We start from the raw sequence: 12,745 nt of genomic DNA on the forward strand, positions 1-12,745 counted from the left end.
CTGTTACTGTGTACAATGTTCTCCTGGCTGCAGGTTCCCCACCCCTGAGGTGAACGTAGACTCGTTACTTAACTTCCCTGGGCAAAACTCCTGAAGACTGATTTACTAAATTATAGACAGGCTGCAATTTATGTTGGTAGAGGGAATCTTTTTCATGCCATCAAGATTATAGCTATATGGTATATTGACTCTGACATACACCCCTCCAAAAAAGCCACCTGTCATTGAAGCATTAGAAATGACACGGTTTTCTATTACTATGCCAGTAAAGTGCAAATCTTAGCAGGTCCTACTAAACTAGAAAGGTTTCAACTCTAGGGATGAACTATATTTTCGTTGCATAAGGATCAGCCTACCTAAATTCAGAGAGGCACATCACCAGATGACTGGACAACCATGATGAATTTTACTGTCTACTAAGGTACTATTGTCATTGTTTAGTTGTTTTTCAGTCTTGTCTGACTTTTTTTGACCCCATTTGGGATTTTCTTGGCAAGGATACTAGAGTGGCTAGCCATTTTCTTCTCCAGCTCATTTTACAGGTGAGGAAACTGAGGCAAACAGGGTGAAGTGATTTGCCCAGTCTCACATAGCTAATAAATGGCTGAGGCCAGATTCAAACTCAGGAAGATGAATTTTCTTGGCTCCAGGCCCAATATTCTATCCACTGTGTCACGTAACGGCCTCTACTAAGGTGTGGGGAGGCTATAATCTGTGTTGGTAGTTGGGGTACTCACAGTAGTGAAATCATAAATTTGCTACCTAAAGTATTTTTTTAAAGTTAGTTATGTTAGGTAGATTATTTTTTTGTAGACTCAGAGATATTTTTGAAGGGATTCTATAGTTGTTGAAAGCTCAAAGACCATTATTTCAAGTACTCTATATTATTATCAGGTATAATTCCTCAATAAACTAACTTTTAAAAAGTAGAAATGCTATAGTCAAGCCTATTTAAATATAAAGATCTGTTTATCAGACGTTTTCTTTGATCACTAGATTTCAGTAGAGCAAACAGGAATTATGTGCTATAGGAACCATGACTACAGAACTATTAAGTCACTTGCACAAAATTTGCAGGATCATTTGTATATTAATCTAATTATGGCATTAACCCTGTGATTCAAGACTGTGCATACCCTAGACACACAGAGGGAACGTCACACAAGCTTAGCTGTGCTTTATGTGTTTAGGATTATTGCCTGATCTGGGTTTCCATTTCTCCTTTGCCAGTTAGTCAACATCGATTGAGTTTCCACTGTGTGCAGAGCAGATTTATATTTGTTGAGAAGGGGTGAGTTACAAAGTAAAATCCAGAGACTAAAAGATAAGCTCCCTATTTATATTCTACCACCGTTTTGGGAGAGAGTTGGGAGGTGACCCACCTGGGTCCTGATCTGTGTCCTCATTTATGTCAAAGACATTCAACATTCAAAGACTCCGTAGAACAGTTACTAAAGTCAGCCTTATGGAAGCAAACCTTCCATTTCAGTGCCTTGGTTGACTGAGCTTGAAGAAGACTATGACAATGGATAAAGTAAGGATTAGGCATCAGTAAACTACCTTGTGCTTTTCAAAGGGTATAGTAGGCAAATGTGTGGTGTGCTTGACTGAACACTGGCATTGAAATGAGAACATTGGGGTGTGAATCCTGATTCTACCATTACATGTGTGAATTTTGAATTTTACTGCTCAAAGCCTCAATCTCTTCATCTGCAAAATGAAAGTGCTGGACTTTGTGACCTTTATGGCACTTTCACGGTCTAAAATCCTATAATCCTATGAGACATCTCCTATTATAAGTAACCTTAATATGAGGAATTTCAAATTCATAGAATTGATTAAACAGAAAACAAATTGACACTTTCAGCTCAGGCTTTTTCTATTATGTAGTGTGTATTGTTAGATAGCAGGACTTTGGCTCTTGTTTTTTCAGTCATGTCCTATACTTCATGACTCCATTAGGGGTTTTCTTGGCAGAGATACTGGAGTGGTTTGCCATTTCCTTCTCCAGCTCCAGATTTGAACTCAGGGAGATGTCTTAGTGCTGGACCCACCGCTCCACATGGTGGAAAATCACACTATTGCTGCCTAGTTATAGTATGAGTCATTGTTGTTGTTTGTCCTTTGCTCTTGAAGAGGACCATGACACCAGGGACATGATGCCATGACATACAAATGAATTGGATTTAAGTGAGGGAGAGCTGTGCAAAGTCACCAGCCCCACTATCTCCTCTGGAGCCATCTGGGTCCAGTGACAAGATATAGATTGGATGCCTGGTGAGATGGCAGTGGGAGATCTTGGTTTTTTTAAGCTAAAGTCTTTCCCAGGTCTCAGTGATTAAGGTTAGGTAAGAAATGAGGCAGAGAATGGCCTCTTTTACCTAATTTAAAAAAAACAAAACAAAACAACAATCAGGGAGGGGAAGACCCTCACGGTTTCTGACAAAAACAGAAACAATTGCTATTTACATTCACTCTGAGCCAATCAGGGCCCCAAAATGACCAAGTGGCATGTGGGCTGGGACCTGTTGTTGGAGTCTAATAGCCAACGAAGGAGAAGGAAACAAGCAAATTTCTATAACCTTGTGTGTAAAGCCTGATTTTATAAATGCCTTTCCCCATATCTGTATTGTTTCCCTTAGTGTATCACTGGGAAGAGTCCCATGTCCTGCCAGCTGCTAGATATTTCAGTCAAGTCAATATGCATTTATTAAGTACCCACAGTGTGCCAAGCATGGTGCTAAGTGCTGAGGATGCAAAGAAAGGCCAATAAAAAGCTCTACATGCAAGGAGCTCAGTCTAATGGGCCACGTGAAAATAACTATGTACAAAGAAGATATATACAATATAAACAGGAGGTAATCTGAGAAGGAAGGCACTAGCATGAAAAGGGATTGGGAAAGGATTCTTGCCGAAGGTTAGATTTTTCGCTGGGACTTGAAAGAACTAGGGGACTCAAAAAGTGGAGGTGATGAGGTAGAGAATTTCAGGCGTGGAGGATAGCCAGTGAAAATGCATGGAGTTGGGAAATGTGGCGTTTTGAGTGCAGAACAGCAAGGAACAGTATCATTAGATTATAGTAAAAGAGGAAAGTATAAGAAGACTGGAAAGGTAGAAAAGTATCAGGATATGAAGAGAGCTTGTATTTGATCCTGGTTGTAATAGGCTGTCACTAGTATTTATTGAATACGGAGGTGACCTAATCAAACCTGTACCTTTGGAAGATCAATTTGAGAGCTCAGTGAAGGATAGATTGGAGGCAGGAAGCCCAAGCAAAAGGCTAATGCAGTAGTCCAGGCACGCGGCGATGAAGGCCTGTACCTGTCTGGTGGCAGTGTCAGAGGATAGAAGAGGGGTATATACAAGATATCTAAGAAAAATAGAATTGATAGGACTTGGCAACTCATTGGATATGGAGTGGTAAGAGAGTGAGGAGTTGAGGATGAATTCTAGGTTTCAGGCCTGGATAAATCAAGAATGGTGATGCCTTAGTCAGTAGTAGAAGTTAAGAAGAGGGGAGGGCTTGAGAAAAATAATGAATTCAGTTGCATGTCAAATTTAAGAGGCATATGGGACATACATTATGAAGACCAGGAAATAAAGGTGATTTGTCACTGAGTTGGTGATGGCTCTGTCCTAAACCATAGCTTCCTTATTTTCTTGGGAGTGTCTTTGCCCAAAGATGCAAGGAAGTTATAAATGATCTCACCTGCTAAACCCAATGTTCTTATCTTCATCTTTATCCTCCTTGACTTCTTAAAGACTTTTGAATCTATCAACCACTCTCTCCTACTATCTATTCTCTCTTCCCTTGGCTTCCAGGAAACATTTGGTTCTCCTCCTAAATATCTGCCTGTTCTTGTTCAGTTTTCTTTACTGAGTTGTGACTATTCTCCCTTCACACTAGTGTGAATGTCTTTGAAGGCTCTATCCTGGCCTGCTTCTCTCTATACTTTTCCCTTTGGTAACCTCATCACTTCTCATGGATGTAGATATTGCTATGTTGATGACTCTCAGATTAATATGTACAAATATAATTGTGAACTCTAGTCCTGCACTGTTAACAGCCAAACTTGTTTCATTGACTTCTCAAACTCAACCTGTCTAAAACAGAAAGATTTTTTCCTTTCTCTTTTGAACTCCAAACTTTCTTGTTTCTGTTGAGGGCAACCATCATTCTCCCAGTCAACCAGATTTATACCTTGGAGTCCTCGTGACTCTTTTCCTTCTGCCCTCTCCATATTCCATCACTTGTCAACTCTTGTTTGATTTTAGATGCACAACATCTCTTACATCCATTCCTTTCCCTCCACTCATGTGATCACCATCCTTAGGTAGGCCCTTATTATCTCTCACATGGATAACTGAAACACTCTTAGGAATCCTTGTTCTGTGAAGTTTGGATTCAGTCAAAGGGCTGCACTTGAGGACCTAGAATGTCACATGGGGCCTCAAGGCCACAGGTTCTCCACTCCTGAAGGATTGGTCTTCCTATCCTTTTCAATCCATACCACACACAGCTGCCCAAATAATCTTGCTAAGCTACAAGTTTCATAGCATGTTGTCTTAAGTCCTAAAATGTCAACTCCTAGGCAAGCAAAGTCACATTTGCCTATAATCAATTTGCAAGTTACTGCTTCCATCCTGGACAAGATAGGAAGACACTATCTCAAAAAATAAAATAAAATGTAAACTCCTTCAGTGCTGGGACTGCTTTCTTGTGAGTAAGTGAATGTGTGTGTGTGTGTGTGTGTGTGTGTATGTGTGTGTGTGTGTGTGTGCTTAAAGTACTCTGCTCATAACTCCTGGACTCTCTCTACCCTCCCCTCCCCCTCCTGCTTTTCAGCTTTCTATCATGTGTTGTCTTCTCTTGGAGCGTAGTAATCTCTTTAAGATGCCCCGCATGAGCAGCTAGGTGGTGCAGTGGATAGAGTGCCGGGCTTCAAATCAGGAAGGCTCACCTTCCCGAGTTCAAATCCAGCCTTAGACACTTACTAGCTGTGTGATCCTGGGTAAGTCATTTAACCCTGTTGGCCTCAGTTTCCTCATCTATAAAATGAACTGGAGAAGGAAATGACAAACCACTCCAGTATCTTTGCCAAGAAAATGGGGTCATGAAGAGTCAAACATGACTAAAAAATGACTGAATACAAGCTCCTTAAAAAGAAGAACCATCTTTCTGCTTGTATTTGTGTTCCCAGAATTTAGCATAGTGACTGGCACATAGCAAGCACTTAGCAACTGCTTGTTAACTTGAGTGAAGCATCTTTGTGTGCTCAGAGCTTAGCACAGTGCTTGGCACATGGTTTGTGCTTAACAGATTCTTGTTGAGTGGTTGCAACAGTTTTACCAATTGTTACCCGCAGGTTCTCTCCCTCTTTTGGAGAATCTTCAGGAGCTTTCCATGGAGGTCTTTGGTGCACTCTGTGATCCACAAACACGATCTAACTATGTGTCATAGTGGCTAGAGCCCTAGGCTTGGTGTCTAAAGACTAGAGTTTGAATCTTGATTCAGATATATCCTAACTGTGACTGCACAACTTCTCAGCCTCAGTTTTCTCATCTGTAGAGTGGAGATAATAAAAGCACAAATCTCACAGAGTTGTTGGGAGGATCACATTAGATGAAATGTGTAAATTTTAAAGCACTATTTAACTGTTAGCCTGGGACTCTATGGGGAGAGAAGGAGAAAGGATTTCCTCCTGGGATAGAAAAGGACATAGGAAGTATCTTAAATTCCTTAGGGGTAGTTAGGATTGCTAGCATATAGCCTCAGGAATTAGAGGAGTAGAAGTGGGGGTAGCAGGGTGGGGGGGTTGGAATGAGAATGTTTTTTTTACTGGGATTGGATTGATAAAACAAGAACTACTAATATTTATGTAGCACTTTAAGCTTTGCAAATCACTGTACCACATGTTACCTCATTTGATACCCGATCTGAGATAATGAGTTTGATATGTACATGCCCTGAAAAATGAAGGGTAGTACAGGTAATTGCAGTGGTGGGGACTCTCTCGTTGTCCCCAGAATTATTTCAGATCTCCTTCCTCTGAAGGTGCATCAACTGGTAGGTAGTGTGTGCAAAAGGCTGGGGATTGAGATAATGATTACTTCTCCTGCACCTGTGGCCTATCCTTAGCATATATCAGAATGTAGCCAGCATTAATGAAGGGTTGTAAAGTTCATTTCTGTTCAGCACAATGTGCCCAAATCATGGACACCTGAGCTCCCCATATTTTCTATTGTGGTAAGTACCAAGTGAACCCACAACATAGGGCTACTGAGCTGATGTGGGTGGGAGCTAGGGAATGGGTTAACTAGCTGCCTTTCTCGTCTCCAAAGTGAGGGCAGTCCAGGCTGTAGAGGGCTGCAGTGTCTGTGTCAGCTGGGTAGGGTGGATGTTCTCTGGGATGTTTTGGCTTGATAACAGACACATGGCTCCAAGACGACTAAGAAGGGACAGGATTAGTCATTTCCATGGATACAGTCCCTGTCCTTCCACCTTAGACTCTGAATCATTTACTTTAAATCCCTGAGACTTACGTATCTTCATCAGTACAGAACCTTTCATATCTATTTCCTACTTACATTGTAGCTCCTTTATTTATACAAGGTGAGGAGGGGGTGCTACATTTTCCATCCTGCAATCCTCTTTTATTAGCAAATTCTTCATTTTTTTAGCTCAGTTGTTTACATCAAGTGAGCAAAGTATAAAGATTAAGCAGCTTATATAACTTTTCTCAGACTATAACATGTCATCATCATATCGCAAATTGGTGCTCTTGATTTCCCATGGCAAGTAAAGAGACATCCCTATGTTCTTCTTTTTATCTATTTACTCTTCTCCATTTTTCTTGACCCTGTATATATTTCTTTAATTGTTTCTGCCTGGCTTTGAAAAAAGAGTTATATGGCTGCCATTCAGAAGGCCTCTTGTTCGTAATTTACTTGACAACTAATTTTGATTGTATAGAACATTATAGATTTTATATTTTGTTTATTTTGTATGTAAACATGAGTTGTTTGTATAAAGAATAATTATTTAAAAAAAAACAACTATGGATCTATCTATTCAAGGGGCAGAAAGTATGATGGAGGAAAGAGATACAGGAATTATATCCTGTCAAATCTTGCAAATGGATGGAGCATGCATATTATTGCTGAGCCTAGTTTGTTTCAACCTGAATTAACTCCCAGCTTGAATTCTGTACTATCATTACCAGCTTGGACAGCGTGGTCTACATGTTTTTAAGTCTAGTCTCCTCTAAAAACATTCAAATAAACAGTAATCTAGGTGTCATTAAGTTTAAGGGTATGCATTATGTAAATATGTAGCAAAGGCTTCCTCATGCTTTCCATCACTGCTTCTATTTTTTTAAATCACTTCTACAACATCTTGCAGTAAGCTTTAGCTAAGGTCCCAATGTCTGTGGCCCTGGAACGGTTCATATGTTTTCAAAGAATAATCATAGATTCTTTTTTTTAAAACATAATTTTTATTTGTCTTGTCATTCTTAACATCAATGAACATAACATTTCCTTATATAAAGAACAGAAAAATTGCATATAAAGGATTGCATATAAAACTCTATCTCCATTACATGGCACTTATGTTCCTCTGTTCCATTCTGTTAATGTAAGCATTTTATATTTCTGAAAATGTCCATCGATGTCATTTAAGTTATTTGGTTGATTGGCATACAATTCAGAAAACTTTTTAAAAATTTCATCTTAATTTGATGTGCATTCTTTTTCATTTTTGATATTGGAAATTTGGTTTTCTTCTATTTTTCTTGATCATACATATTAATGTTTTTGGTTTTTTGTTTTTTTTTCTCCCCCAAAAGACGATATCCTAGCTTTGTTTATGCTTTATTGGGGTTGTGGTTGTTGTTTTCTTTTAATTTTGTTAATCTCTTCTTTGTTTTCCAGAATGCCTATTTTTGTGTTTATTTTAGGTTTTTTAAATTTGTGGCTTTTCTAAGTTTTTATTTAATTGCTGACTAATTCATGAATCTGTTCTTTTTCTCATTTGTCAGTGAAAGTATTTGCAGATATATGTTTCCCTCTAAAGACTGTTTTGGCTATATCCCATCTTGTATCATTAATGTCATTTTCTGTGATAAAATTATCTATTGTTTTTATGGTTTAATCTTTGACTCACAAATTCTTTAGAACTATATCAACTAGTCTCTAAATTTTAATTTTCCTTCAATGGTTTTTTTATTATAATCTTAATTGTATTAGTTTTTTTTTCTTAATGAAGAAGCATTTTCTAAAATTAATCTGTCCCTTTCACTATTTCCCCCACCCCCATCAAGGAAATTTAAAAGCAAAACAAACAAAAAGAACCTTGAAAAACCAGCCCTCTGTACATGGCTACATAAACTGGCAAATCAAATTCCCAGATTAACCATATCTGAAAATGTATGTTTCTTTCTACATTTTAAGTTCATCGCTTTTCTGTTAGGAAAGTAGCATGTTTCATCTTTATTCTTTTGGTTTATATCAATTTGTTGACCAAAATTCTAAAGCGTTGTTTTCTCTATAATATTGTTGTCATAATATAAAATGGTCTCCGAGTTCTGCTCACTTCTATCTGCTTCAGTTTATATAGGTCTTCCCAGTTTTCTCCAAAAATATCCACTTCCTAATTTCCTGCATTAAATTAAAATTCCAAATACCATAATTTGTTTAGCCACTTCCCGGCCAATAAGAAGACCTTTCCTTACTTTCCAAATTTTGTTTATCACAAAATAACTGCTACTCCTACTGCTATTATTATTATTATTGTTTTTATGCATAGATCCTTTTCTTTTTCTTTGATGTCTTTGGGGTTTAGTCCTAATAGTGGGATAGTTGTGTCAAAGGGCACATACAGGTTTAGTAAATTTCTGGGCAGAGTTCCAAATTGCTTTCCAGAATGTCTGGGTCAATAGTTCACAGCTCTAATAATGATGCACTAGGGTTCCTGCCTGTTTTATCATAACCCCTCGAACATTTGTCATTTTCTTCTTTTGTCACCTTTGCCAGTCTAATAGGTGTGAGGTGGAACTTCAAATTTTATTTCTGTAACTCTCAGTGATTTAGAGTGCCCTCCCCATATAATTGTTGATATAATTGTTAATTGGATCTCTTCCTTTGAAAACTGCCTGTTTATAGCCTTTGACCATTTATCTACTGGGTAATATTCTTAGTCTTATAAATTTGAATCAGTTTCTTACATCTCTTGGTTATGAGACTTTAATCAGAGAAACTTGTTGCAAAGATTTTTTCCTCAGTCACCTGTTTCCCTTCTCATTTTTCCTACATTCTACTTGTTTGTACAAAAGCTTTAAAATTTTATATTATCAAAACTATCCATTTCAGCATTTGCTTTTTTAGTTAGGTTTTTTTTTTTGCTTTATTTGTTTATGAGGTTTTTATGACCTAGCACATGGTCAGTATTTGTAAAATTCTTATATACATCTGGGAAATATGTATATTTCTTTCAATTTCTATTCAGTAATCAAAAGAGATCCATTATAGCCAAATTTTCTAAAATTCTATCTGGTCCCTTAATTTATTGTTTCTTACTTATCATTTTGTTAGATTTTTCTAGGTCTGGAATGAATACGTGGAGGTACCTACTATATAGTTTTGAAGTCTTTTTCTTCTGATAATTTGATGAACTTTTCTTTCAAGTAGATGTCATGAAATCCAGTGTGTGTTTGTGTGTGTATACATATACATATATATATATATATTATATTAATACTTCATATATAGAATTGATATCATTTTTATCTAGCTATGGGCTCTATTCCAGACTCTCTGGAATTTCTATGCTAAGACATAGCAACTGGCTTACCCTGGAAGTTCACTTCACTCCTGGACTTCTTACACTGGAAGTACACTCTGGCTTTGTAGTCTTTTCCTCTTGAGGAAGAAAAGAGTGTTTGAAGCAGATGGAGCAAGCAGGACACGAGATAGGAGATAAGATGCAGGATGTGACCAGCCAGAAAAGTGATCAAAGAAGACTGTGCATTCAAGCCCCCACTGTGGACTTATCTGTATGCTTTCACAAAGCACCCTCACGTTCAGAACAACTCTTTCTGTCCCCTTTCCTGTTTTCTTTGCTTTTTACCTCTAGACTACCTGATATCCCAGGCATGTTGGAGTCAAGCTTGCTCCTCCCATTCTCTTGTCCCCTTCCTTGTATTCCATAAAATTGTATTTAAACCATACCTTTGACCTGGCTAAATGCCTTAGCCTCCTACCGGAAGCAGGGGCTGTTCTGCTCCTTTGGGGAAGCAGGGCCTGGGGCCTATGCTCTGCCTCCCATGTGGAGTAGAGACCACTGGGCCTTTGCCTCACAGGGAGCAGGCCCGCTTGGGTGCATCACTCCAATAAATGCCTTTCTTTAACTTGGAGACTGTCTGAATGAATTCTTTCAGGACACTAGGACCCACACATCTCTTCCTCATCATTTCAGGCAGACTCCAACATTCTTGGGGCCCACCCTGAACTCATTACCAATGGCTACAGAGAAGATCTAAGTGAATTCTTTCACATTTGCACAAGCCCTCCCAATTCTGACCTCCACAACTTGAGCCTGTCCTTTCGTACATTTTCCTCCCGTTGTCCACCTACATTTTTGCAGACAGAAAAACAGTGGTGAAAGAAGAGTATGATTGACATTAGTTATCTTTATTTGGATCAGTTCCCTTGCCACTCCTCTCTTCCTTGCAACTAAACCTGATTCATTGGTTCTTACCCTTTCTCTACCCTGCCCCCATCCACCTTCCAAAGAGCATTTTTTGGACTTGTGTTGATTTCCACCCAGATTATATCCCTTACACCTTCTTTTCTCTTTTCTCTGTCTCTGTCTGTTTCCCTGTTGAATTTAGTGTATTTCTGCAGTAAACTCTTTGTGTGTATCCACATATGTGTCTCTTAGTTTCTGTGCCTGGGTCGGATAAGGGTGAAGTTCAACTAAAAGCAGCTATGGACCAACCAATCACTCACAGACACCCATTAGGCATAGCTGGAGGCAGTAAATAAGACAGAGAGGTATTGTTGTTTAGTAATTTCAGTCATGTCCAACTCTTTGGGACCCCATTTGGGGTTTTCTTGGCAAAGATACTAGAGTAGTTTGCCATTTCCTTCTGTAGCTCATTTGGGTCTGTAGCTCAAACAAGGTTAAGTGACCTGTCCAAGGTCACACAGCTACTAAGTGTCTGAGACCATGTTTAAACTAAGGAAGATGAGTTTTCCTGGATCCAGACCTGGCACTCTATCCATTGTACCACCCAGCCATCCTAAGACAGAGTGGGGTCCAAACCAAATTAGGATATAATTTAAGAGTAATAGATATTGAGGTCATTACACACCTAACACTCCCTCAAAATAGTTAAAATGATCACTTTAGTGCCCTCTCTGCAATGCCTACACTGAAGGAGCCTGGCAAAATTCTCCCTCAATAGCCCCTCCCATAGAGACTATGGATATTATTACTGTATCTTTCAGGGAGAATAGAATCTTGAGAAACTGGCAGTTTAACAATTATTCCCTCAATATTCTATTCCCTATTAAAGATAGAGTAACAATATCCACAGTCTTTGTACGGGAGGCCATTGAAACTGGTGTTACACATGCTTACATTCACTTATACAAATACAAATTTGAATATGATGATTTTCCCTAGCATTTCATCCTGTGAAAATGGATGCCTCGATTTGCTTGAGCCACCACTCCCCCTCCAATTATCTAGGTAACTGAAAAGAGCTGTATGAAGATTGGCTGTATTAACTAAGAAGCAGAATGGCTTGACATACCAGCAATCCTTTGCAATGACCAAGAGTAAACCCAGTTGGACATGCAGAAAATCAGCAACTCTGAAGCCAGTTAAGATTATACCAGCTTTGAAGCAGACCCTGAGCAATTTGGTGGTTTATGGATCTTTAAGGGACATCCCTATCTTCAAAGGCTTTCCTGACTATAGATTGTGAGATTATATACATATCCTGTTTTATGGTTTTTGGAGACAACCTCATCTCCAGAGACTTCCCTAACCATGATTATGGGGCTCTATGAATATCGTGTTTTGGGAGACATTTCAATGCCTTGAACTATGGACTGCTTATCACCAAGGATGCCTTCTGATATGTGTATCAAAGGGCCAGAGATCTGACGCCTGGAATTCCTCACTCCCCCCTTCCCTTGGGGATGGGGCTCACTGACTCATTCCTTCCTAAGCATACCTTCCCCCCCCTCAAATTCCTTACCTCCCTTTGTTTAAGAGGTATATAAATTCTTCCCATCCATTACCTGCCATCCTGTTAACCAGAGGCTGGACAGCACCCACGCGCATGATTTTTTCTTCCTTGTTTAGTAAAAGCCTTTCTTTAGTTTCATAGACTTTGTCTTCTGGTTTTCTTCCCTTTAGGGAATAGGGGGATTTAAATCTTGAGAACTTGCCTTCACATTCTCTGGGTGTCTTCCCCTTTGAGGAAAAAGTGATCTAAATTCCCTCTAGAGTATCTGCCTCAGTTTACAATCCCTTTAGGAACATTCTTACCTATATATTTTTGGGTACATATAATCTGTTAAAAAACACCAGTATGATAAAAAGCATGAAGAATTTTATAGTCCCTGCTAAACTAAAAAGTATAAACAGATGGCCTGCCAAAATACCATCAATATTAAAAGTTATATGATTTCCCAGAAAAATAACATGATCTGACAAGAGAAGCAATATTTTAAT

This window comes from Phascolarctos cinereus, unplaced genomic scaffold, assembly GCF_003287225.1.
Source record: "Phascolarctos cinereus isolate Bilbo 61053 unplaced genomic scaffold, phaCin_HiC Scaffold_3;HRSCAF=262, whole genome shotgun sequence".
NCBI classification, from domain to species: Eukaryota; Metazoa; Chordata; class Mammalia; order Diprotodontia; family Phascolarctidae; genus Phascolarctos; species Phascolarctos cinereus.